The sequence below is a fragment of the Semicossyphus pulcher genome, unplaced genomic scaffold (assembly GCF_022749685.1).
Source record: "Semicossyphus pulcher isolate SPU_LCO1_2020_fin unplaced genomic scaffold, fSemPul1.0.p SCAF_14, whole genome shotgun sequence".
Classification (NCBI taxonomy): Eukaryota; Metazoa; Chordata; class Actinopteri; order Labriformes; family Labridae; genus Semicossyphus; species Semicossyphus pulcher.
Window position 1 is genome coordinate 26,882,535 of NW_027211648.1, and position 22,026 is coordinate 26,904,560.

Consider the following 22,026-nt stretch of genomic DNA (forward strand, 5'->3'; position numbering starts at 1 on the left):
TTTCAGACCTTTCAGAGCAACACTCACTGCTGCTCCGAAAGGTCTGCAAGAACTCCTGTGAACATGTAAATTCAAAAATATTGCCTCTGTTGCAGAATAAAGGTGATTTTAAGTAGTTCCTCAAGTTAAACAACACATTTATGCCTTTATTGACGGAGAGAGGACAGTGAATAGTGTCGGAAACAGGGGAAGAGAGAGTGGGGATGACACGCGGCAAAGGGCCGAGGGTGGGAGTCGAACCCGGGCCCGTGCATCGAGGACTGTAGCCTCTGTACATGGGACGCGTGATTAAACCGCTGAGCTAAACTGCCGTCCCGACTGCAACAATGCTAGCTTGCTGGAAATGTCATCGGGCCTACTTTCCGTGTTGCTGTTTTTGTAATAAAGAAATAAAAAATGTGTGGGAATAATAAATAAAAGATAAATTAATAGAAGAAAAGGAAGGTATGCAACTGTTGATCAGCTGCAGGAAAAGTTAGCCGTAGTCGTTGCCTATTTTATTTTTCCAAGCAGAAACTAACAATCAATTCTTTCTGACTCGCAACCCAGATCATGAGATTGATTGTTATCAAAGTTCTATTTGATTAAATTCACTCCTTTGAAACTTGTGCCTCTTTCTTCATGAGTGAAATTTAAAGTTTCATAAGTAGTTATTTCTGCTGCTTATTTATGGTTCCCCGTGTGATGTGGAAATATACCGGAGGTTCACCATTGAATTAAAATAAACAGACAAACCTTGGCTGATTGAGACACTGAGTTAATACTGACACGTATGTTTTGTTATATTAATAATAGACTGGACCCTGTCAGTGAGTCGCCTGTCCAAGTGGTGCCGGTGTACTCAGAGCAGGTGGGCCTGTCATCCACAGCATTAGTAGAAGACAGTATCAGGGCTTCACCCCTGTTAGCTCGCATGCCGAGCGTGAGATATGCTTATTGAAAGGACTTGGTGTGTTTCTGTTATTCTGGTTCCAGTAGCTTGATCCCACCCGGAGTGTCAAGGAATTTGTCCTCAAAGTTTCAGAGCATTAAGCCGGCCTCAGACCCATTACGCTAACCTGTTAGCTTAGCTACCTAACCCGTAACCATCTGTGGAGGCAGCAGGAGGTAAAAAAAATCAGCTCTGTCATCATTTCAATATAAATAAACATTCTGAACTTACAAACCAGGGGTCCGTTTCACAAAGAAGGTTCAACAAACTCTGAGTCTAACCCTGAACTCTGAGTCGATCTACTCTGAGATAGGAAACTCTGAGTTTTCGGTTCCAGAACAGCTGATCAGAGTTAGTTCAATCAACTCTGAGTAGGTTCACCCAGAGTTAAGTGCGTGCACGCTGACTGTAAAAAGCCAGCATTAATGGAGTCCCGACACCACGATTCACCATGGCAACGGTACACAAAAAGAGGTCCTCCTACGTCACACCAGTGGAGCTCCAAATCCTCACGCGGACGTTCAGCAAATACGAGCATGTTTTTAGAAAAATAAAGTAACACGGCTGCAGCTGCAAAAGAGAGAGAAGCGGCGTGGGAAGAAACTGCTGCTCAAGTTAATGCGCAAGTTTGAACTGGTCTATTTATTTAATACTTAATCACGACCGGAAGCTAAAATTTATATGAATTTAGGAGCAATCCAGCGGGAGAAAAAAACATACATGGAAGCACTTCAATCATATTTTAAATATTAAACTAATGAAATATCATTCAGTGGCTGTTTTAATGTGCATTAGCTTTATCCCTAACATGATGCTGACTTTACATTCATTATAATTCATGTTGATTAAACTGGATGTGTTAGTTTAAAAAAAAAAATCCAATAACTTACGGCGTCTTATTTGAGTGACTGACACAGATTTGTCTTTTGATTTTTTTAATCATAATTATAAAAGACTTTTGCAAAGGGGTCAGAGCACCACAGAGATGCAACGTTTCTTCTTTTAATTCGGTAACCGCTCAAACACACGCGTGAGACGGGCTGAATGAATGAGGAAGTCGAATGAGGGTTTTATATTCTAGAGGGAGGAGACGGAGCGAAACTCTAAGTTTCCTGAAGAAAACCTGCTCGCGACCAGGTTAGGTTCATAGAGTCTGTTACTACGGCAACTGACCGAGAGCTTAAGTTACCTCCCTTTGTGAAACGGAAAACTCAGAGTTTCCCTCATTTCAGGGTTAACAGACTCAGAGTTTTCAATAAACCTGCTTTGTGAAACGGACCCCAGATAATGACATTGATTATTACCAAACTTCAATGTGTTTAATTCGCTCCCTTAGAAGGTGGTGCCTCTTTCTTAATAAGTGCAAATAATATGTTTTATTTTCATGAATAGTTACTTGTGCTACATGAGAAAAGATGAGATTTGATTCTTCTAGAGTCTCCACTGAAGTCATGCAAATCTCCCAGTATTCATGACTCTGGTGTGAGTGGAACGTCAATATTGATGTAAGTTGTCGTTTGCTTTGTAACGCCATCCCAAAGTTCTTTAACTCTTTGCACTCCCACAGCAGAACATGCAGAGTTCCTTCAGTAGCACCACATTTAACACATTTACCATCATCTCTTACGCCCATTTTGCACCACTGTGAAGGAATGTAATAATATCTGTTTAGTATTTTAAGTTGCATTTGTTTGTTTTGAGTACAGCGAGTATTTTTCTATTCATCATTCCATGAATTATCAGCTTCAAGTCTTTCATCCAGTTCAGTGCACGGTTCTTAAATTGATCACCTATGCCTTCTTTTAATGTTGTGTGAAAGATTTCAACTCTATTCTGAACACGTCTTTCTGAGGCAGCTGTGTTTTTAAGATGTTCACTGTCATTCAAATCGGTTTTGTAAGAGTTCCTTTGAAGTGTGTTCATGAAACATCATCGACTCACCATATTTCCTGTAAATGGAGAGGGGAGGAGCAACCTGATCACGGGATACAGGCTCAACAGGGCTGGAACATGAAAGTGAAAGTGTTCAGTCACTTCACGACGGAGCAGACTCCACCATTTTGAATCGATGGCGCAGGAGACAAAACTGAAGGCTGAGGCAGGGTGAGTGTTAATAAACATTTGTATCATTTCACTGTTAAAGTCTCTGAGTCACTTTTCCACCTGTGGACTGTAGAGGAAAGAGAACTTCGATTATTCGAAAGTTTGTTTCATCTGTGGACACAAAGTGTTGATTGGCTGAATAAGTTACGTTAAGCCGTCAGTAACTCACGAAAACAAGCAGAGATATAAAGAACACTGAGCAGGTGGAGCGCTGACTGTTTCTATTAAACTGTATACTGTTGTGTGTGTGTGTGTGTGTTACTTCCTGTTCTCTCGTTCTAGCGTGTGACCCTTGAACAGACGTGTTTTTCTCAATAAGATGAGTGTTTGTGTGGAGGAAGAGGAGGACAGAGCAGAGTCTGCAGTATCCAGCTGTCTGTCTCTGAAGAGTGACTGGTCCAAAGATCATCCTCCGCCCTTCAGTAATGAACCTGGACCCTCAAACACAAAGTAAGAGACTGTTGTTACTGTAAACTGACCTGACAGACGACGATGCATTGAGGATGAGTACTAGATGCTTTGCTAATAGATTTATATTAATGATACAGAAACTGTTCTACAAAAAAAAAACTGTTTTATATCCACAAACTTCTGATGATTTTCCTTCAGGAAAACACTTGAAATCTCCATTTCAGAATTTATACCTCCAGAAAATATAGGATTCATTACTGTTCAAAATCTGCTTCAAATGTTTCATTAATTTTTTATGTTTTTACTCAGAATATTGTGTTGGTTTGTGCAATATTAAACATATCTTTATGATATTTATTTTTCTGGTTTGTTGTTTTGTCTTTAGTGTACGACTGTTGGTTACATGTAGTTTAAAGTTGTTTGCAGCTGTGTCTGTGTGCAGCTCTGTTACCCAGGGTGAACTTCCCTCTGGGACAGTTGACTTGTCTTATCTTTAACTCACTGCTTGTGTAAAACATGGTGACGAAATGTTATCAGGACACTAAATGGCTGCTGTCAGTTGCCATCTGGAGGAAAGATGTACTCTAACTATTGGACAGAGTAAACTGTTATCTACTGCTGAGGTGAAACAATTATTATAACTGTTGTTACTGTTATACAACAAAACATTTATATGATTAATTTCAGTTCATTTGTTCCTCTTAGTATCAGTGACAGCTGTCAGTCACCTTAAACAGCTGTCAACTAATCTAAGAAGAAGAATACAAACCTTTCAATCTCCTTTTTATCAACAGCAGCAGTAGAATTGAAGATTTTATCAAGGACTCATGTGATATAAATAAAAACATCTTGTGTGTTGCAGACTTCAGCCCAACAGACAGAGAGCAGAGTCTGCAGTATCCAGCTGTCTGTCTCTGAAGAGTGACCGGTCCAAAAAGAATCCTCCAGTCTTCAGTAATGAACCTGGACCCTCAGACACAAAGTAAGAGACTGTTGTTACTGTAAACTGACCTGACAGACGACGATGCATTGAGGATGAATACTAAATGTTTTGCTAATAGATTTATATTCATGGTGCAGAGTTATTACTGCAGAAACTGTTTCAAACTAAGGTGGATATATTCTGAGTTTGAGAATAATATAATCATATCATAAAATAATAATTTAGTGATTATTATTGCTGAGTTTTCTGTGTTATGAAGTGTTACTTTCATTGCATGCTGGGATATATGTAAATAAAGTAAGAACAGGAGGAACAATCAGAAACTTGTTGCAGTTACAATGTGGTTAGAAAACATAAAGAAAAGACTTCATGTGTTTAAATGTGTTTATTCAGGATGAGGAGCACAGCAGGCTCTGAGACTCAGTGAGTGTTGTTGTTCAACTAGAGAGAAAGACACAAACATCTCATATGAAACACTGCAGCACACTGACATCATTGTATTTGTGATAGTACTACAGAAGACATGAAGAGACTGAAAACAAAGGCACCTGTCTGGACTTGAACCTGTGACACCTCTGTGACATGCTGTGTGTCTGAGCCTGCTGCTCTACCTCAGTTTAATTTAGGCCACTTCTGACCTCAGTTCAAACATCACTGACTCAAGCTGAGCCGCCCACAGTGACTGTAAAACAGTGAAGCACATAATCAGCTGTCTTTAATGGAAGGCTTTTACTGTGAAGCAGCTGCAGGAAGTGTTGAGTTTGTATTAATAACAAACTACAGGCAGATCACACAATGTTTAATAAGACTGTCTGATAGGAAAGCAGTTAATTAATGACAAACACTTTTACTGCTCTCTGTGAGCTATCACAGCTTCTAGACAGTGTCGATCACATGGTGATATTTTTCTACCAAATTCAACAAATCGTTTTAGTCATGAAGAAATGTGTTCACAGAGAGAAGAAGAGGAGTCATGTTTCTGTGGAGGAGCAGCCGTCCTGCTGTGCTGTGTGTCAGGACGTCCTGAAGGATCCAGTCTCTACCAGCTGTGGACACTGGTTCTGCAGACAGTGCCTCACCTCATACTGGGACCAGTCTGGTTCATCAGGAGACTCCTCCTGTCCCCAGTGTGGAGAAAGATCCAGAACAACACCTGGACTGCAGACAGCCAGTGAGACCAGCACTTTACAAAGTAAGACCGTCCATCAGTCTGCTGATGTCATCGTGTCTGAAAACACGGCTTGTTGTTTTAATACAGAGACATTTGTTGTGTCATTCAGCACCAACATTAAGATCTTTATAAATACCATTACAAATGAACTGATGTGTTCTGCTCCAGCATACATATCTGCTCTGTGTCACTCGTCCCGTGTTCTCCTTTGAGGAAAAACCTGAACCCAAAACAAATGTATATTTAACATAGCGGCTAAGCCTAAACTTAAAAGTCACTGAGGTGCTACATAGACAGGCTAAAGTGAATAAGTGACGCGCTCACCGTTGTAACTCTCCTGTGCGTATGGTGAAATTAGATAGTCCAGTATCTTCCTTTGGTTATTGGAACATTTATTTCTCCGTGAATGGTCTTTGTCACAATCAAGATAACAACACTTCCCGTAAACATTTACACATTCACTTTCAGTCGCGTTACCTTCAGCCTGTTGTAGTGGTCGAAAAACTGTGTGCTCCTCCGTCTAGCAACACCTAACACCTGAGAGAAAGTTCCCACCTATGAAGTGGTTTACCTTAACCCGAGAGGGACACCTGCTGGAGCCATTTGTGTACAACACTTTACCCTTCAACATGGCTCCTACAAACATGTGATTTAATTTTTCTGCTCCTGAGGTTTCTGTCTGATATAAACATTTCCTGTTGCTGCTGCTTCACATGAAATTTTCCATCAGCACACTTTTTAACTTTTAATATCGTAGCTCGCCTACTTAAAACCCCATGTTCAACAAATCAACTGAACATGAAATAAAATGTGTAAACCTAATAAAGATAGGCTAAATATTATCCAATATTAGCAGTGAAGTTTCCCCCCCTCTCCGGTCACTGTCGCAGCATGAAGTAAACAGTAGGACCTGAATGCTGTCGGGTGTCAAGTTTGCAGAACAAAAATCAGGAGAAGCAGCAGTGAGACACTTCTCAATAGAGTTAAAGAAAAAGTAAGACTGCACGAAAGCTCAGAGTCTCTGACCGTCAGTTGATGAGGATGAAGGATAAAGAAACTTACACCACAGTGAGTGACAGGAGGGACGGGAAGGACTTTGCTGCTGGTGCTGCTTTAGATGGTAATTAAGTTTTAAAAAACGATGATAATCAACGTGTTTTCTGTGTCTCTCAAGATGTACGGTAAGCATTAAAGTTCTCCTAAGTCATTATTCAAACAGGGGTCTAAAACTGTCTTAAAACTGTGTAATCTTTGTCATTTAAGAAGCAACAATATAAGTAACAATAGCCTGACAATAAAGCTTACTTATACTTCACTAAAATCAGCATAAATAAAAACACAAAAGATACATGGTGGTAATACCGCATACCGCTCGGTTGAGCCGTCCTAAATCACCGCAGGGTAAATTCCTTCACCGCGACAGCCCTACCAGCGGGAGGATTTTATTTTGCAGCAGCTATAGGAAATGTAGTGTATTTGTTACAGAGATTGTCAGTGCTTTGTTAGTGGTTCCAATCATTCAAAGAAGGTCTACACAACAAGATGTGAACATCGTCTGCATGATTTTATCAGTGCATCAGTTTTAAATATTGCAGTGATGAAGAAACAGCCACAGTGAGCTGTTTAGATGAAGCGCTGCAGACGAGCTGCTGAGGATCAACCTGTTCTCTCTGCTGTCAATCAAACACGTTCACTGACACACAGTCAGAGGCTGATTTGGACTCAACTTTAACACTTTATATTTTCTTATATTGATCTTTTTTAGTAACAAGATAATCACCAGATTGTCAAATGTTCTTGTTTCGTCTCATTTTGTTCTCTGTTTTGTGAAAGGTGGTCAGCAGGAGGTTTTCGATCAACATAAGATCAGTCTGAGGAGGAGATGTGAACGTGTGACTGAAGGAACTGATGAACCAGGAAGTGGAACCCTCCTCAAAAGAATCTACACTGAGCTCTACATCACTGAGGGACACAGTGAAGAGGTTAACACCCAACATGAGGTTGGACAGCTTGAGACAGCTTCCAAGATGAAGACCCTCCATGACACTCCAATCAAGTGCCACGAAATCTTTCAATCCTTACCTGACCAACAGAGAGACATCAGAGTGGTCCTGACGAACGGCGTCGCTGGTGTTGGAAAAACCTTCTCAGTGCAGAAGTTCACTCTGGACTGGGCAGAGGGCTCGGAAAACCAAGATGTCAGTCTGCTGATTCTGCTTTCCTTCAGGGAGCTGAACTTGATCAAAGACGAGCAGTACAGTCTTCTCAAGCTGCTCCATGTTTTCCATCCAGCATTACAGAAGGTCACGGCAGAGACGCTCGCTGTCTGTAAACTGTTGTTCATCTTTGACGGCCTGGATGAAAGCAGGCTTTCACTGGACTTCACCAACAATCAGGTTGTGTCTGATGTCTCACAGGAGTCATCAGTCAACGTCCTGTTGATGAATCTCATCGAGGGGAATCTGCTTCCCAAGGCTCTCGTCTGGATAACTTCCCGACCTGCAGCAGCCAATCAGATCCCTCCTACGTGTGTTGACAGGTTAACAGAAGTCCGAGGCTTCACTGACTCCCAGAAGGAGGAGTACTTCAGGAGGAGATTCAGCGATGAAGAGCTGTCCAGCAGAATCATCTCACACATGAAGACATCCAGGAGCCTCCACATCATGTGTCTAATCCCAGTCTTCTGCTGGATCACTGCGACAGTTCTGGAGCACATGTTGACCACAGGCCAGAGAGGAGAGCTGCCCAAGACCCTGACTGACATGTACTCACACTTCCTGCTGGTTCAGACCAAGAGGAAGAAGCAGAAGTATGATGAGGGACATGAGGTGAGTCCTCAGGAGCTGATGGAGGCTGACAGGGAAGTTCTTCTGAAGCTGGGGAGGCTGGCGTTTGAACATCTGGAGACAGGAAACATCATGTTCTACCAAGAAGACCTGGAGCGCTGTGGTCTGGATGTCACAGAGGCCTCGGTGTACTCAGGAGTTTGTACCGAGATCTTTAAAAGAGAGTGTGTGATCTTCCAGAAAACAGTCTACTGCTTTGTTCATCTGAGCGTTCAAGAGTTTCTGGCTGCAGTCTACATGTTCCACTGTTACACACACAGCAACACACAAGTACTGAAGGCTTTCCTAAAAGAGAACATAGACATCTATGATAGACAGTTCTCATCCCTGGATGATGTTCTGTGGAGCGCCATGATGAAATCCCTTCAAAGTAAGAGTGGTCACCTGGACCTGTTTGTTCGCTTCCTTCATGGCCTCTCTCTGAAGTCCAACCAGAGACTCTTAGGAGGCCTGCTGGGCCGGACAGACAACAGTCCAGAAATCATCCAGAGAGTCATCAACAACCTGAAGGAGATCAACAGTGGTAAGATCTCTCCTGACAGAAGCATCAACATCTTCCACTGTCTGACTGAGATGAACGACCACTCAGTACATCAGGAGATCCAAGAGTTCATGAAGTCAGAGAACAGATCAGAGAAAGAACTCTCTGTGTTCCACTGCTCTGCTCTGGCCTACATGCTGCAGATGTCAGAGGAGGTTCTGGATGAGTTGGACCTGCAGAAGTACAACACATCAGAGCAGGGAAGACAGAGACTGATTCCAGCTGTGAGGAACTGCAGAAAGGCTCGGTAAGTCCAGATGTGATTCACATTTTAAATCAGGGTTAATAAGTCGTTTAGTTCTTCAGATATCAACACTATAGAATTATCATTACTCTTAAAATACTGTTCCACTTGTTTATTCATAAATCTATTGTCTTTTGTATTCTGTCACTGACGTTCTTGAGCTGTTTCAGAAGTTTTCAATGCAAAAATGTTGTTTTTCAGTCAGTTTTGTTTCTAGCTGTTAAGTTCATGAAAGAAAAGCTGTTCTATTTATTTCTAATATGTGTTACATTTGACTGTTTTACTATACAGCATTGGTTCATGAAGGCAACATGCAAACCTGTTTAAACACATGAAGGATTTAAGAGTTTGTTGTTGAGGTTTTATCACAGCAGCATTTAATCACAACATATAACAGTATTTAACAGTTATCAGTAAAGTTATTACTACATGAGTAGATTCTACAAGGTGTGCTATATAATCACTGACTATAACCACTATTCTTAAAAGTTTGAAATAAGTTCTGTTTCATTTTCTAAAGCAGATTTCTGAAGACAGAGAGAATTTCTTTCATGCAGTTATTTCTGTCATGTTTCTGTTACTGGTTTTGGATCCATTTCAAAGTGAGGACAGAGGATGTTCGGGGACCAAACACACTCCACTTTATTTTTTCTATTTCTACAGTGCACTTTATTTTGTTTTGTGATGCTCTGTATATATCCAGTATTTCTGTTTTCAAAGCACTTCGTAAACTTATATCTAGGGCTGCGGCGAGTAGTCAACGTAATTGATGACGTCCACGCTGAAAATTGAAAGGTTTTTCATTGGGGGAGGGGTACTCTGATGAAATATATTACAGCCTTTGGCCCTGTTAATATACATGGAGCCTCATTCACCTTCATTACACTTCAAAAAACATCATATAATAAAAACTGTGATGCAGCGGTGAGAGGGGGAGAGGGTGATCACGGACTGAAGTGGTGACTACAGCCCGACCGATTTATCAGTCAGCGGACGTTCGCATTTCGCAGATATATCGATATTGGCGTACAGGTTCTCCGATATGCTCCGATATAAATGACTTCAATTTTAACAGTGCTCTAGGAGAACGCCATGTTACCTCCTGACAGGCAGAGGGCGCTTTAATAATTTTGACAGCATGAGAGCTAGAGTTTGGTCTTTGTGCTTGTCATTAAAATACAGCTGAAGTCAACAAATGTAAAAGCCTCATCACTTGTGGTTACAACTATAAACTAGGGATGCATGATATTATCGGCACGTTATCGGTATCGGCCGATATTGGCTTAAAAATGAACTGTTGGATATCGGCAAACACGCCGTTATCCGCCGATTTAATTAACCGATAAAATAATGGGCTGCTGCATACTTGATTAAATGCCCGACCTCGGCACAATGTCCCCGGCACGAAGAAGACGTGTGGCGCAGCATGATGACGTCAGGTGTGTTTACCTGCAGCATGAGAGAGTTTTTCAAAGTGTCCGAAATAGATAGCAAAACTGCTATTTGCAATGACTGCTCAGCTTCGGTGATGCGAGGAGGAGCCAAGGCAAAGTCTTTCAACATTACAAACTTGATTAACCATCTCAAGACCCGTCACCCCGACCGTTGTAACAAATGTGATAAGAGTCTCACCATTATACTGTACGCTAATTCCAATACAGAAGAGAGTTGATGATCTCTGCAATTAGGTGTGCGGGAAAAAAAATATCGGTATCGGTATCAGTAATCGGCTAAATGAGTTGTAAAATATCAGCATATCAGATATCGGCAAAAAATCCAATATCGTGCATCCCTACTATAAACCAGCACAAAAGTGACAATTACTAACATATGCCATATGCAAAACATATGTTCTGAACAGACACATTACACTTACAAAAATTATTTTTTGCGTTTTGGAACATAAATAGCAAACTTAACAACTTAAACTGCTCAGTCAGCACTAGGCGGCAGGCATGATGGGAAATGAGGACGTCCCTATCGCTGCCAGAGTGCGCGTCACAGCTGAGCAGAGCAGCACACACAGTGAAGGGAAGCATTAGGAAGCATTATCTTTCTCATACAGAACGAAACATTGTGAACAACAAACTCATGTTTAAATCACAGTAATCAGCCAAAGAAAACTTGCCTTCAGAGCGCCGCTGTTTCTACCCTCTGCGCATCTAAACTGCGCAGACGAGATCCCGTGTGCACAGTCTGGCTCTCAGTTTGTTTGAAGTTCGACAATAACGAAGGCACAAGAGCTTTAAGCTTTATTTTCTGCTAGTTTTACAGCGGTTATGCTCTAAACAACAAGCTTACACGTCTACACCTCAGTACAACCCCGCAGCAAGATACAGGATTTTGTTTTAACAAACCATCGTCGCGCTGCTGCCAGGTGTGTGCGTCTGTCTACTCCGCCCTCAGCACAACTGCAGCTCCTTCCAGCAGTGAGACACACGCGTGGGACTGTTCTCATTCACAGAACCACAAATGAAGAGGTTTTGTGAAGTCCCTTTCACGTCTTATAAAGATGTTAAAGTTACGATGTTACGGTGTTACAGACAGACAGAGAGCAGAGCAGGGAGACAGCCATGTCACCGTCGTGTTACGTGTTGATTGAGTCCCGACTTGCGGACTGTTGGCTGAGCTCCAGACCTCTGCCCCGCGATAGACAGTCCATAGATCGTCCAAAATGCCCCAAACAGAGCAGAATAATAAGAATAGAAACACAGGCGAAGGGCAGATCCTCTGCAGATACAGACACCAGCTCACACTTCTCCTGGATTATGATGTTGATTAAGAGGGAATATTTAATATGGAAAATCCTGCTCATGAAGCCTTTTATTACTATTATTAACAGTATCAGTCTGTCAAATGAGCTGGTCTGTTTAGTGACTTTTATCTGTGTGAAGGTGGGAAAAACAAGAAACTCACTTTTGTTCCTACTTTGTGTGTTTTTGTGTTATACTCACTTCTATTTAATTTGATATTTTATTGTAGTGCGATTTAAGTTGCTACAGAAACACTATTTTATTAGAATTTTGTATGACATGCAAATGTGACAATAACTTTTCAGATTTGGAATTTTAATATTTTAATTTCAGATACATTTTGAACATATGTGAGTATATCGGCTGATGTATCGATATCAGCATTGTTTTACTCCCTAATATCGGAATCGGCATCGGCCCCAAAAATCCAATCTCGGTTGGGCTCTAGTGATAACGTGAGATAAAACTTTGTTCCATCATGAAGCCTGATGCTCCTCTACAGCTCTGTGTTTATCAGGGAAATATATGAACTACACAGCAGACTGGAGTCTCTGTTAAAAGTGACAGACAGAAAGATCTGCGTGATTAAACGTGTGTGTCCTGCCCGCGCTGCGTTATTGTAAACTATGATGAACTGATTGAGCCAGGTACAGAGCATGAGAAACACACAGAGTGAGGCTAGAGCGAGGGGAGGTTGCCCAGTGCCACTAGTTAATCGATCGCGGATGGCGTCGTTCTCTCGGATTAAAATAAAAATAAAAAAGCTAAAATTGGTCGCCAAATATACTTGGGCGTCTGTTAATACACCTGCGCGGCCCGTCCAAGTAAAGTCTATGTGTGTGAAACCCTGTGGATGATGGACTGCCAGAAAAGGCAAAACCACCTTGAGTGTCGTCTATTTATTAGTAGGGAGAGCTTTTTAAAATCTTCTGTCTTCGTAGCTTCTGTACACTCACTGTCAAAATAAAATGAACTCAAACAGAAGGGTTTATTAGGTTTTTTGGAGGAAAAATCATCATTTAAATTAATCGATGAATCTGTAAAAAAGTCGATCGATTAATCGATAGAAAAATTGTCATTAGTGGCGGCCCTACTTATATCTACAACGTGCTGTAGATAAAGGAGAAGTATTATTAGTGTTATTCAGATTGAGTGTCTCATGTTTGCTGCAGCCACTGTGGCCACAGGTGAAAACTATGGGATCATGTTGAGCGCTGTAACATAGTGATTTGGTAGCACAAGCAGAGAATCGTCATCAAATCTGCAAACTGATTCAGAAATGTTCGTTCCACAACAATATCTATGAACAGTTTGCTAACATGAACTAACATTAGCTTCTGTGAACTGCTGCTCATACGACACAGACTGTCACAGTAACACCCCTGAGTGTGTTGAACCGAGCAGTGGTGCATTTAGTTGCTTATGAATTCCACATTTGAAAGAGGGAGGTTGTGTTACATGGCTGTGTTTTGAAGTGTTTCCTGATATTCTGTTGCTCACAGAAAGAAGCTGACAGGTGTTTCTCTCTCTTGTTGCTGTAGAGAAGAGTAGTAGCAGGAAATGCACAGCTTCCACCAATATTTAAGGTGTGATGAATATCTCAGAACATTATGGTGAAATTCAGACTTTTTAAGAGATCGTATACACACCAATGTTATTGATCTTAATACTGATACAGTGACAACATCTTTCTGATGACGTCATGGTAACGATAATGAAACCTTACCGGTTTGTTAACTATGTTTGTTTGCTGAATAAGTTCTTCAGATGCTCACAACAGAATGTAGACAACAAAACTTCATGCACTCAGCTGTCATACACATCAAAATGTTTGATTATAATATGATTTAAATATGTACACGTCTAATACTGTTAAAAGGTTCCTTTTGTTTCGATCCCACTTGACAGCAGTCATTGAATTTTCCCACTCATGCACGTGAATCTGAAAGCAGCAGGTAGCCAGCAAAGACAGATCGTCTTTCTCGACTGTAATTGTTAACTAAGTTGTAAAAAAGGTTTCTAATCAAGACGTCCTCATGCTAACTCTTTGGAGACAGACATTTTCTCCTCCTTTATCTGCACATTAAAGCAAATCAAAGATGCAAAGTGTGCAGGTACGAGAGGGAGTGAGGAGAATTATTGTTTCATGTCAAACACAGAAAGATAAGATGAGCTGAACCCTGAGGTGAACAGCAAACTTAGATTGTTATTTAGTCTGATGTGTCAAACTGTCATGAAGTAAACACAAAGTGTCTCTTTCATTGTAACATATCATGTAATTTATGTGTCATAACAGACTTTCTAACTGTGGACTGTCAGAGACTCACTGTGAAGTTGTGGCCTCAGCTCTGAAGTCCAACCCCTCCCATCTGAGAGAGCTGGACCTGAGTGACAACAATCTGCTGGATTCAGGAGTGAAGCTGCTGTCTGCTGGACTGGAGAGTCCAAACTGTAGACTGGAGACTCTGAGGTCAGTTTACTGACTGTAGCATGTAGTTTTTCTTATGTGTTCAATTCAACTCCTTGACTGAGGTTGAAAGTTTTGGGTGGTTAATCTTCAGGATTGACCTGATCACAGATCTGAAGAAGTGATTTTAAAATGTTCTGTCTTTCCAAATGGCTGAACAACAAGTGAAGAAAAGAAAAGAGATATTCACTGTTTGAAAGTTTCCACACGACTCACATTGGTGTCGATCAGACAGTGAAGATGATGTCAGCACTGACGAGGCTGTAATGTGTGTGAGGGATGTGAACGATGTCGTAGATCTGATGATAGCAGATGAAAACCGGCTGCAGAGAGTTTGAGCTTCTGTGTAAACAGACAGAGAGACAGGGTCGATAAAGAAAAGGGAGTCATGAATGCAGAGCTCAGTAAAGGTGAAGGAAGGAACTGTGATGATCTTCATGGTATCAGAAGCTGACGCCCCACACAGCTGCTGTGGTGTGGTGTGCATCAAAGCAGAGCTAAGAGTAATAAACAGCAGCCTAACAGCGGCCAAAACAACACGACAGAGCAGGATTCAAAGTCTGTGTGAAGATTTAAAAAAGGACTCTGATGTAATTACCACAAAAATATCAGTCATAGTGTTTGTGATTCACAACATGAACAGACTGTAAATATATGCAGATTTTATTGTTCAAAGTTCAGTCAAACTTTAGAAGCTTAATAAAGATTAAATTACACATCAAAGTCATTTGAACATGTCAAAAGGTGCAGCATCCTTCAAAAGAACAAGTGTTACACCTGGTTAAAGCCACATGAAGTGATGATTCTGAATGACAGCGTTAAGTTTGAGTTATCTGAGCTTCTATATTATTTCCTGTTCTTCTTTCTAACAGATCAAAGTGTTGCTTTGTTTTCATGTCAGCATTGAGGAACTATTTGAAGAAACAGACCTTTAGATTTCAGCAAAAACAAATCAATAGTCTGCACCAGAAACATGTTTGTCTTAATGGAGAGGTTCATATTTCTTCAGGTCAATCTAAAGACAACACTCACATTCCCATATGCACATATATTTATAGAGTTATTTTCTGTCTGTCATCATTCCCTCTGTCCATACTGTCTGTGAAGAAATCCTCTTCTAACCTGACTCCAATGTTACGAGATGGAGGACAAACATTCACACTCTTTCACTTCACAAAAATGACTTTTACAGTTTAGCTGAAACTAATAAGAGGCTTCAGCAGACTGAGCTACACATATCAAGTGTTTGGTGTTTGACTGTCTCCTTGTTGAGCTGCAGTGGAGGAATAGTGACTCAAAGAGTGAATTTGGTTGTAAATAGTTTGAACCTTTGGTGGACACAGACTTGATTTGGCTGACTCAGACTGCTGAAGCTTCATATTAGTTTCACATGAACTTATGGAGTTTATCCTGCTGTGTAGTTTTGTTAGGAAGGGACCACTTCACACTCACTGGGGACAGTAGGAATCATTGCTGCCACTAATGAGTCTTTAATGTGCAGAAAGCATGTGGCTGTTATTTTAAGACTTCCACAAATGTGGACATCTCCTTTTATTACATAGACCTACTAAGCCCCCAAATACAGTAAGAAGAAGGTCATTTAATAAATGAATGAATGAACAGTGTTTAGTCCAACATGTCTGATGTGTTCATGATTCTCTAATTACAGACGTGACTGAGATCAGCAGCATGTTATTAACCTGTGCTGACATGAAAAGGTGTATGAATGTTCTGTTGACATTTGGATGATGACTGCAGAAGGCTGACGTCATGATGATCCACAGAACACAATGGAAAAGTCACTCCACTCATTTGAAGGAAAATCTGTAATTTTGTCTTCATTCTTTATTCAGATTGAGCTTCTGCAGTTTGTCAGAGATGAGCTGTGCTTCTCTGGCCTCAGCTCTGGAGTCCAACCCCTCCCATCTGAGAGAGCTGCAGCTGAGCCTCAACGAGCTGCAGGATTCAGGAGTGAAGCTGCTGTGTGGTTTTCTGGAGAGTCCACACTGTAGACTGGAGACTCTGAGGTCAGAAACCATGTTTTACGTCTGTGCTGAGATTAATATGATGTGAAAGTTGTGTTGACACTAAACTGCAGACATGAGGCTGATATTATGCACGAGAAACACACACAGATCTGTGTTATATCTGCTCCTCTCCTAACATCTGTCTCCTCCCTGCGCGGCATGATACCTCTGATAAACTACGCGTGGATCACCTCCAGCTCATCTCATTAACAGCATTCATCACTGCGCTGCATGATTACACTATTGCCACCGTCTCTCCCTCTCTTCGGTTCGGGATTGTCCCGTATTAAAAACTTAGATGCAGTCTCCTTACTGAATAAATACAGACACGATCTGTCTCTCGATACCCAACCCTAGTCGCCATGTATTCCGACCTTGCGACTGACTCGTCTTACAACCTGACAAAATATGCCTCAAGGTGTCTGTCTCTGAACACAGTGGGCACAATGGGTCCCCCTCTACCCAACATTTTAGGTTCTGGGGTGATGGCAACACATCGTAAGTAGCCCCTTTCAGGAACTTGATACGACTATCCTCCATACTTCACAGGTCCCTCCAGCTGAGCTTCCTCTTCTCTACATTTTCCCAGTTCATCTACTGTCCCTGCTTAGCCTGAGCCACAGCCTTAGTACACCTTACTACTTCTTCTTGTCGACGTACCTGCTCCACTACCAGCTTCCACCTTTCTCTGAGACTTGCTTTGTTCCACATTGGTTTACTCGAGCTAAGCCCCGAGCCCCCCGGCCTTGCTGTTCGTTGTCTACAATCTATGTACAGTGAGGGAAATAATTATTTGATCCCTTGGCGATTTTGTAAGTTTGCCCACTGACAAAGAAATGAACAGTCTCTCATTTTAATGGTAGGTTTATTTTAACAGTGAGAGAGAGAATATCAAAAAAACCATCCAGAAAATCACATTATATAAAAGTTATAAATTGATTTGCATTTGATTGAGTGAAATAAGTATTTGATCCCCTACCAACCAGCAAGAATTCTGGCTCCCACAGACCGGTTATGTGCTCCTGAGGCACACAGACTTGTCCTCTCGCTTTAAGAAAGCACTCCTAATCTCAACTCGTTACCTGTATAAAAGACACCTGTTCACAGAAACAATCAATTAATCAGATTCCAACCTCTCCACCATGGGCAAGACCAAAGAGCTGTCTAAGGACGTCAGGGACAAGATTGTAGACCTGCACAAGGCTGGAATGGGCTACAAGACCATCAGCAAACAGCGTGGTGAGAAGGAGACAACTGCGATTATTAGAAAATGGAAGAAACACAAAATAACCATCAATCTCCCTCGGTCTTGGGCTCCATGCAGGATCTCGCCTCGTGGGGTATCGATGATCATGAGAAAGGTCAGGGATCAGCCCAGAACTACACGGGAGGAGCTAGTTAATGATCTCAAGGCAGCTGGGACCACAGTCACCAAGAAGACCATTGGTAACACACTTGGCCGTAATGGACTGATATCCAGCAGCGCCCGCAAGGTCCCCCTGCTCAAGAAGGCACACGTACAGGCCCATCTGAAGTTTGCCAATGAACACCTGAATGATTCAGAGAAGGCTTGGGAGAACGTGATGTGGTCAGATGAGACCAAAATCGAGCTCTCTGGCATCAGCTTGACAAATTACTCACGACCATGTCTTTGCTCCCTGATAGCAACAATTCTGTCCTGACCTTTGCACACTTGAACTCCTCTGTTAAGCTAGTTATTGGTAGCTGGAGTATGCATTTCCCATACAACCCCACACTACTAAGACAACGAGGAACCAACCTCTCTCGCCTTTACACTTTTGATATCGGTATTTCCTAAAGTGACAGTGGCCACATCAGCCTAGGGAATAGTCCAAACTGCAGACACCATAACTTGAGCTTGCCTGGGAGCCCTGACTTCTCAAGCCTTCCTATCCCCTCTGCAACATCTTTCCTAAGTTGCTCTATCTGTTCACTGTCATTCAGGTCCCCATTACTCCACCTTCCAAAGCCCTTCACTGACTTTTCTCTAATGGATGGGATTTCTTCTTCATCCACTTAAAACTTCCTCTCTAATACCTTCCCTCTGGACACTGAGATGCCTCTTGATTTACTGGGCTTAATCTTCATCCTTGCACACTTGAGATTCTCATTTAACCTCTCTAGTAGCCTTTTTGTACAGGGCCCTGTCGTGGTCACCAGTGTCATGTCATCCATGTAGGCCCTAATCGGGGGGAGGCGTAGCCCGTCCTGCCGTCTCTCCCCACCAACCACCCATTTTGAAGCTCTAATAATTGAGCGTGAGCAGTACTTAGCAACAGTTGTGCTCAAAACCTCGATCAGAACCAGGCTCATGTTGAACATCCATCTTCCCAGACTGGATGGGCCGAAAAGTGGGATAGAGGGAGATGCACACAGAGTAACAACAACAACAGAAATCAGTGATAGATACATTTATTAATTATTTCAATTTGTACTAGCAGAAAATAACAAATACAGCTCTGAAAAAAATGAGGAAACCTCTCCACATTTTCCTCTAATCAGCATCTCTCTACACGTCACTGCCAGCCGGATCCAGATCCGCCATCGAACAAAGCTGAGCTGCTTGAATTTTTGCAGAGAGTGGCCTAATGTCACCCAGCAGCAGTTTGAGAGACTGGTGGAGAGCATGCCAAGATGCATGAAAGCTGTAATTAAAAACCAGGTTATTCCACCAGACATTGATTTGTGAACTCTTCCTGAGTTAAAACATTTGTATTCTGCTGTTTAAACAAGAACATGAACTTGTTTTCTTTGCATTATTTGTTATCTTAACCAGTCGTCATTCTCTCTGAATAAAAGTCCTGAATGAAAATATTTGATTTGGAAGTAGAAGAAATGTTGTTTACAATAAAATAAGAGTTTATTTTACTCAAACACAAACCAGAGAAAAACAGATTTTTGAAGTGGGCTGATCATTTTTTCTGGAGCTGCATATTCAGTATTTTCTTTTTCTAACATTTCAATTAAAATATTTGTTTCTTGTAACGACTGAAAAGTTTTCACGCATTTTAACCTGCATCCTATTGTGTTCAGGTGTTTGGAGTTTCCACTTTCTGAACTTTGACCTTCTTAACCTTCTTCAGCTCTGAACACATTAAACATTAAAGGATTTCATGCAGGAACATTGTATTCTAACGTCACATCATTTATTCTTTATTCAGATTGAGTGGCTGCAGTTTGTCAGAGATGAGCTGTGCTTCTCTGGCCTCAGCTCTGAAGTCCAACCCCTCCCATCTGAGAGAGCTGGAGCTGAGCTCCAACAAGCTGCAGGATTCAGGAGTGAAGCTGCTGTGTGGTTTTCTGGAGAGTCCACACTGTAGACTGGAGACTCTGAGGTCAGAAACCATGTTTTACTTCTGTGCTGAGATTAATATGATGTGAAAGTTGTGTTGACACTAAACTGCAGACATGAGGCTGATATTATACTGATCCACACTGAGTATCTTAATGCTGAAGTCTATTTTCTTCTTACTGCTTTAGTCCATTGACTGTAGCAGAGCAATGTTGAGTTACACATTTAAAACCTTCATAGAACAAGAAAAATCCTACACTGTATAATTCACTGTGAACCTCTGAAACACCTGATTTCATCTTTTATTCCACATCATGTTTTTAAATAAATCAGTAATAGAAACATTTATTAATTATTTCAGTTTGTACGAGCAGAAAATAACAAATATATTCAGTATTTTCTTTTTCCAACATTTCGATTAAAATATTTCTTTCTTGTAACGACTGAAAAGTTTAAAGTGAAGATGCTTTGAGTTTATGGCTCCACTATTTCTAAAAGAAATACTGTCCATGTCTTTGTTCACATTCACCAAAATTCATTCTGACATATTTGGCATCTTGGAAACTTTAGTATTTTGAGTCGACTCTTCAGTTATTTTCTGCTGGTTTTTATTGTATTTCTTGTTTGTTGTGTTTGGCTGCACAACATGAGTTTGTATAGATGGAGCCACTGGTGCTTCTTGTGTTACGCTCCTGAAAAATGAGGAGAAATAATCACACAGTGATCGGGTGATGTTTCTCAGACACGTCTGAAGTTCAATGAGGAAAGTGCTGTGATTTCTCCTGGTGAGGGATTAAAAGACCACTTTCAGCGTTACAGAAGACCTCTATTGCAGTTTAAACTCAACAACAAAGAATGAATCAAATGTTTCTAAATATCACCTAATTAGCATTACAACCATTTTAATAGTGTTTTAAATATGTTTTATTTGAATCAGTGGTCATAAATGTTTGATCTTTTTAACCTAATCACAGATTTTAACATCATCACAGACCAAGAAGCACTAAACTGTAACTTGTATCAGACTATGAGTGTGTTATATTTGAACTTGTCACACTTGCAGAGTTTAAGAGGTGAAGTCGCTGCGTCTTTATTGAAGTAGCAGCATGTTGTCATTAATATTAATGAGAGCTCTTTTTCACTTTGTGTATTTCACACATTTTAACCTGCATCCTGTTGTGTTCAGGTGTTTGGAGTTTCCACTTTCTGAACTTTGACCTTCTTAACCTTCTTCAGCTCTGAACACATTATTAAACATTAAAGGATTTCATGCAGGAACATTGTATTCTAACGTCACATCATTTATTCTTTATTCAGGTTGAGGAGCTGCAGTTTGTCAGAGATGAGCTGTGCTTCTCTGGCCTCAGCTCTGAAGTCCAACCCCTCCCATCTGAGAGAGCTGCAGCTGAGCTCCAACAAGCTGCAGGATTCAGGAGTGAAGCTGCTGTGTGGTTTTCTGGAGAGTCCACACTGTAGACTGGAGACTCTGAGGTCAGCAACCATGTTTTACTTCTGTGCTGAGATTAATATGATGTGAAAGTTGTGTTGACACTGAACTGCAGACATGAGGCTGATATTATACTGATCCACACTGAGTATCTTAATGCTGAAGTCTATTTTCTTCTTCACTGCTTTAGTCCATTGACTGTAGCAGAGCAATGTTGAGTTACACATTTAAAACCTTCATAGAACAAGAGAAATCCTACACTGTATAATTCACTGTGAACCTCTGAAACACCTGATTCCATTATAACCATTTTAATAGTGTTTTTAAAGAGTCACTTCACACTTAAACATGTTTTATGAGCTGTAATCTAAATTATATTGCTGTCCTGTGATGAAACATCAATGCTGGTGTTAATATTGACAATTCTTACCAAATTTATAAAAATGGGCATTTCATGGGTTGTAAATGGCTCAACACGCCATGATGTTTTTAAATCAGCCCTGGACCTTGCCAGCTGATGGTGACGCAGACACGACCGTTTGGGACAAAATGAAATCAGGAAATTAATTAAAAAAAGATTGTTATCGCCTGTCAATCAGAGGTGGGCGGTACACCCCCCGGCCCCGTCTTCGAGAGGGCGTCTGTGAAACCGCCCTCATTTTCAAATATATCCTGACCGAGACACATCTTTCACTAGAGTTTACATCATTGTTGCTAGCACACTGTACATTAGCCTTCTCGCTAACGCTACGTTACCACTCAGAGACTGCGCCCATTCTCTCTTCAGAATCAGAAATAACTGTAACAGGCTGTTAGCGGTCGGCGCATG

The 22,026-nt window shown here is 41.2% G+C and overlaps 2 pseudogenes; one reads left to right on the forward strand and one right to left on the reverse strand.

The window, feature by feature from the left end:
• Positions 1-22,026, reverse strand: part of LOC138590918 (protein NLRC3-like) — a 316,106-nt pseudogene that overhangs the window by 161,993 nt on the left and 132,087 nt on the right.
• LOC138590933 (uncharacterized) overlaps positions 4,403-22,026 on the forward strand; it is a 170,623-nt pseudogene continuing 152,999 nt past the window's right edge.